The sequence below is a fragment of the Danio aesculapii genome, chromosome 13 (assembly GCF_903798145.1).
Source record: "Danio aesculapii chromosome 13, fDanAes4.1, whole genome shotgun sequence".
In the NCBI taxonomy this organism is placed as follows: Eukaryota; Metazoa; Chordata; class Actinopteri; order Cypriniformes; family Danionidae; genus Danio; species Danio aesculapii.
In genome coordinates, this window is record NC_079447.1 from 1,985,226 (window position 1) to 1,991,786 (window position 6,561).

At 39.7% G+C, this 6,561-nt stretch overlaps 1 protein-coding gene across 1 annotated transcript in view; it reads right to left on the reverse strand.

The window, feature by feature from the left end:
• Nucleotides 1-6,561, reverse strand: part of dntt (deoxynucleotidyltransferase, terminal) — a 245,228-nt gene that overhangs the window by 166,866 nt on the left and 71,801 nt on the right. The window lies entirely within an intron of this gene.

Consider the following 6,561-nt stretch of genomic DNA (forward strand, 5'->3'; position numbering starts at 1 on the left):
TTGGAACCTTCTTCACAAGACTCGAACCCTGTCATCGCAGTCAACTCCTCTTCGAATCCCAAATCCGCCAACATATACGGCGAGCTACTGGGCAAACTGGTAACAGCAGGAAAGCCGTCCACACGGAGATAATCAGTTAGCTGGTAGCACTAAAATCAACAGAAGCCACCGGCAGCATCGAACCGCCCCGTAGTGTTCATTTTAAAGATGAAATGCTTCCAAACTTACCTCTGGGTACATCATTCACGCTCTCCAGAAGTGAAGTTTCATAAACTAATTTCGAGAGGAGCACGTGATATGATTGAGCACGACTGATCTGTAATCAGTAATAATCCAATCAGAGTGATCCTAGTTTACAATAAATGGATCATTTTCTCCCTACTGCTCTATCTTCGTTTTGGAAGAATCCCCCCTTCCACCCCATCTCCTCCTTTTCCAAGGGGAAGCTCTCGAGACCTTACCTGATCTCGGATCTCCAGATATGCGAGAGCCCTGGGCTCAAATATCTCCGAGCTCAGGGTTCTCTCCCGGGACAGCATGCCAAACCTGCTATAAACGCAAAGCATATCTAAGTGGGAACTCTTGAAATGTAGATGGGGGTACACATCCACAATGAGCCTGTGTTGAGTAATATATATATATATATACAGTATATGATCTACTTTGAGAGCATCAGTCTCTAATATGTTTCATGGCATGGAAAATAAAAGTTTTGTTTTGTTCCCTAACAGAAATAAAATCATACGAGTACGACACGAGGGTGAGTAAATGATGACAGAGAGCTATTTTTGGGTGATGTATGGCTTTGATGGAAATTATGCAGTAATATATGCAGGAACACACACTGTACGTCTTTGAGAAAAAGAAAAAGAAAGAGTGAACCGTGAAGCTGAGCTGGTGCCGCACACCCATAAAGACCTCCTGAAAATGATTTTGGGCTTACGAGATATTACATGACAGCTATTTATTTGATGTCACAGTGAAATACGCTGCCGCTGGAGACAGCATTCAGACATCACACATCTTTAGAAGAGCTTAAAAGCTGAAATGCCAATTTAAACCCATCTGACTTATGTCACTTTCACAGGCTCAACATACAGGGATCAGAAAGAGAAGATGAAGAAGAGTGTAGTCGTGAGTCTTCATCTCACACATCTCCAAACTGATTTACTAATTCATTTACAATAAGTGCTGGTCATATTAATTATCACTGTTACTAATGCTTATTAGACTCTCTTCAATTGCAAAAGACAAAATAAAATACTCTAAATTACTGCCTGGGGCGTCACGGTGGCGCAGTGGGTAGCATGATTGCCTCACAGCAAGAAGGTCACTGGTTCGAGCTTCGGCTGAGGGAGTTGGCATTTCTGTGTGGAGTTTGCATGTTCACCCCGTGTTGGCGTGGGTTTCCTCCGGGAGCTCCGGTTTCCCCCACAGTCCAAAGACATGCGCTACAGGTGAATTGGGAAGGCTAACTTGTCCGTAGTGTATGAGTGTGAGTGAGTGTGTATGGATGCTTCCCAGAGATGTGTTACGGCTGGAAGGGCATCCGCTGCGTAAAACAAATGCTGGATAAGTTTGCTCCGGTTTCTCCCACAGTCCAAACACATGCACTAGAAAGATTAGTAATGAACATGTATACACAAGTATTGAAGTGTATAAAGCATCTGTTTTGTGAGAAGTGCTTCTCATATGATGTGTGAACGACCTGTACAGCTCTACTTTGAGTGAGATTTCCCTGAGTGAGAATGATGTCGACTGAAACTTTCTGTCGTACACCATGCCGCCCACCTAAAGGGTACCCTTTAGGCAGTGGAAAGCCTGATAAAGGTGACCTGTACCGACCCATACTGTACCGTACTCAGTGGAAACGGGCCATTAGAGATCTCATGGGAGTGTAAAATGCAACAGCTCTGAGAGATTATGAAGGGATTTAAATACCAGTAAAAGCACTTTAAAAGTAATTCTGAATTGGACGGCCAGCCAACGGAGGCCTCTTAGAAGAGGGGTATTTCTGCTATTACAGATGAATCTCGCAGCAGCATTTTGGACAAACTGAAGGCGAGAAATTGCCACAGTAAAGTGCATTGCAGTTGTCTAACCGTGATGTAATAAAAGCGTGGACAGCCATCTCTAGTGTGGTGGGATTTCAGAAATGTTCAGTTTTCGACAGCAACTGTTGATAAAAACTGGAACCAAATAACCAAACTGGGGTGTGTTTCCCAACGACATAACTCATGGCTAAACTATCAGTACGATGCATCGTTTGGGAAAAGAACGATGTAGTGACGAGAGTTTCTCAAAACGCATAGTTTCTCTGACGCAGATCCATCACTTGAACCATGTTAGTTATCACGTAAAACGCCCATAATGATGCTCTAACTACTACCTCTAACGGGGTGGAATAACAACTTCTTTAGAGAAGAACCCCATCAGTTCTTTGTGCAAATGATATTGTTTTACACGCACATGCATTAAAAAAAAAATCCAATGTTAGTTTTGGTAAAAACATGCACTCACTTTCCATATTAACTGAGATATATGTAAACGGCACCTATGTTGTGTTTCCTTTACAAATATTATTGAGAAGATTACATAACAAAAGTTAACACGTATTTTTATATCATATATAAATCATATTTATATATATAAATAAATAAATAATGAGGTGATTTATTAAGAAATTACTTTAATAATAATAATGTTATTGATGATGATGATGATGATGATGATTAAGCAGGATATTGTTTATTTATTTTTTTCAGAAAAGTCTACTTTTACAATTTGACACATGCAAACCACTGCAGAAATGTTCTAACCAACAGGCCCATGTCAGTACAGATACCTAATAAATAACCTGCTATAAATTAAAAGCATTAATGTATGCTGTGTTTTTTTGTTTTCACAAGCTTTGGAGACGTAATGTTAAATAATAGGTCACCTATAGCTTTCGTCATGAGCCATGACTAGGGCCAGATGGACTCTGCTGACCTTTTTTGCTCTTTCTGCTGAGAACTTTGCTATAAATCTGCGGATTTCTGCAGAATTATTTTGGGAGTTTCATAACTAAAACCTTAATATATGAAATAAAACAATCTCTTTTTTACTTTTATTTAATGTTTAAAATGTAAATCCAATTAGATTCACTTTATTTGGTAAACAAAGAAAGTCTCATATAATATCTCTACTAAAAGACAGAAAATATTACTTTATAAACTGTATTGCACATAAATCAGATGAACATTTTCATATTAGTCAATAATATTACTGTAATTAATCTAAAAACTGAATAAATATAGATTTACACACATTTACTCAGGTAAATAAACACAATTAATGATGGACTAAAAATCTGAGGAAATCTGCAGAATTCTGTGCGGGCAGATTCCGTGTGGGCCTAGCCATGGCTGTGTTCAAAACGACATCAACGTTTTCAAAGTGCACTGCGAAGGGAGCACAAATGTAAACATGAAGATCGCTAAAACTGAACTTTAGAAATACTATGAAAGTAAATTACACCTAAGAGAGATGACTTTAATTCCACGTTTAAATGTTAGAATGTTCTAAATGAATAGGGCATAGGGGGGATAACTGGGCATAGAACACAGCCAGGAACTCTGTTTCTAACTACAGCTCCAGAGGTGTGGTTGCAAGTATACAAGTGTGCGACGCAGTTAGCGAATGTTTGATGGAACGACGGATTTGGAAAATGGCAAATCAACAAACGATGTTTGTAACGACAGAACTTGCGACCTTAGCTGGCTAATGATGGCTTTCGGAAACACACCCCAGATCTGTTTGTATAGTATCAATGACTCATCAAGGACGACACCCAGATTTTGCACACTGGGATCTGAAGGCAGATAAGCAGCCCAGATCTAGGCATGTGGCCTGAAGACGATCACCTCTGTTTTAAAAATTGTGGGATAGCCAGATCTCATCTAAGCAACGTAGTTAGATAGTTGTTAAATGCAGAGCTTCTCTATAAAAAACATGAAAAAAGACCAGCAAGTTCTAAAAGAGCACAAAGCTTAGCCAGGTAAGGAAAAGTAAGACAAAATAACTCAAAATAAAGCATTGCTTTCCATAAAAAGTAACGCAATGAGGGGTAACCCAATAGGGGGGGCAGTAACTCAATATTCCAATGCACTGCATTCAAAAGTAACTTTCCCCAACACTGCCTAACAACCACACAGTACCCATAGTACACTTCATAGCAACCACTCATAACACCTAACAACTACACAGCATCCATATTACGCACTTACAACCACACATAGATAATTACATTAGATGTTGCCTACCCTGTTGTTGTCTATTGGAAGGAATGCGTCCAGAGGCGCCATTTTAGTACAGGGGAGCGCTCCTTTGAAATGAATGTGAGACCAAGGTGCAGTGGAGGACTGGCTATCCGGAGCCAGAAATATACACACATATATACATATATTTATTATCGGGAGTTTCCCGGTGGTCAGTATGCAAATATTTTATTTAAATTATGATAATTATAATTTTACATCACTTTACTACATCGATAGATCAGTGACCGCACGGACATTTCTGAAAAAGAGCGAATGTTTGTGTGTATGGAAATGTATTATCCTCCCTCCCTGTTAAATTTGGTCTAATCCATGTTTGTGAATGAATCTTCGTTATGAGCAACTCGTTAGCCAACAATAATACAAGATTCTGGCAGCGTCTTGTTGTCATATTTCATTTACATTGTTTACTGATTTTATTCAACAAAACTAGCAAAAGTGTAGTATTTAGTGTGAGTTGGTGCTACTTTCCTTATGGTCAGTGTAGTAAGTGACTGTATTATTATTAATAACGTTACTTGTTGAGCAGTTCAAAACATACAAAAAAATGCATTTCTTTTTCCCTATATGAAATATTCTGCCTTTGTGCTTAGTTTTCTCGTTACTACACCCGTACACAGCGCTAAAGTCCAGCATCTTCACATTGGCTTTCGTCTTGACTAGTGCTGTTGAATGACTTTTATCCTGGGAGCCCTGTACAAATATGGCGGCGCTATTGACGCATGCTCAGGGCCCGTATGTGATATGTGGTGTATATATCAACACTGTAAAACCCAATAAGTTAAGGCAACTCAAACGTTTGAGGAAACAGATAGCTACAAACTATTTGAGTTAAAAAAACAAATTTATATGAGTACGCGAAAAACCCGTACACAGTGCTAAAGTCCAGCATCCTCACACTGGCATTAGACTAGTGTGGTTGAATGACTTTTATCCTGGGAGCCCTGTACAAATATGGCGGCGTTATTGACGCATGCTCAGGGCCCGTAAGTGATATGTGGTGTATATATATCGTAATAAGTTAAGGTAACTCAACCCATTTAAGGAAACCAATTGCAACAAACCATTTAAGTTCAAAAGCTAATCATAATGAGTACTGTGAACTTACTCTGTTTGAGTAAACGAAGCAGTTTAAGCACAGTAAAACCCAATAAATAAAGAGAACTCAAACCAGCTGAGCACTGTAAAACCCAATAAGTTAAGGCAACTCAAACCGTTTGAGGAAACCGATTGCTACAAACTATTTGGGTTAAAAAAACGAATCTATATGAGTACACGAAAAACCCGTACACAGTGCTAAAGTCCAGCGTCTTCACATTGACTTTAGTCTTGACTAGTGTGGTTGAATGACTTTTATCCTGGGAGCCCTGTACAAATATGGCGGCGCTATTGACGCATGCTCAGGGCCCGTATGTGATATGTGGTGTATATATCTACACTGTAAAACCCAATAAGTTAAGGCAACTCAAACCGTTTGAGGAAACAGATAGCTACAAACTATTTAAGTTCAAAATTGAGTCCTAAAAGAGTACTGTGAACTTACTCCATTTGAGTAAACGAAGCAGCACAGTAAAACCCAATAAATAAAGAGAACACAAACTAGCTGAGCACTGTAAACCATTGCTACAAACCATTTGGGTTAAAAAACTAATCTATATGAGTACACGAAAAACCCGTATACAGTGCTAAAGTCCAGCGTCTTTACATTGACTTTAGTCTTGACTAGTGTGGTTGAATGACTTTTATCCTGGGAGCCCTGTACAAATATGGCAGCACTATTGACGCATGCTCAGGGCCCGTATGTGATATGTGGTGTATATATCAATGACAACCACACAGCATACATAGTAAATTCCATAGTAAGCACTCATAATGCCTAAAAACCACACGTCATATATACAGTAGTACACTTCATAGTAACCACTCTTAACACCTAACCACCACACAGCATCACCATAGTAATCCAGTCAACTTAAGTCTTCAGCAAATATTCAGCTTCTGTGCAGTCATATCTGAGCGTGTGCCTGATCCGTCAGTTCTCTTCGCATTAGTTTGAACAGCGCAGGAGTCTCTGGGAATCTGCTCAGCTGAACCCTGAAGCGCTGAGGACGGTGGAGTCAGTTCTCCAGGGTAATTGATCAGAGCGGCGTCTCGCGGAGCGTCACACCTCACTTATCCGCTTGCTTTTCATTTCTAATGAGGCTTGCTGAAACGCACCGGCGGTCTGAGCACATCTTCCTCC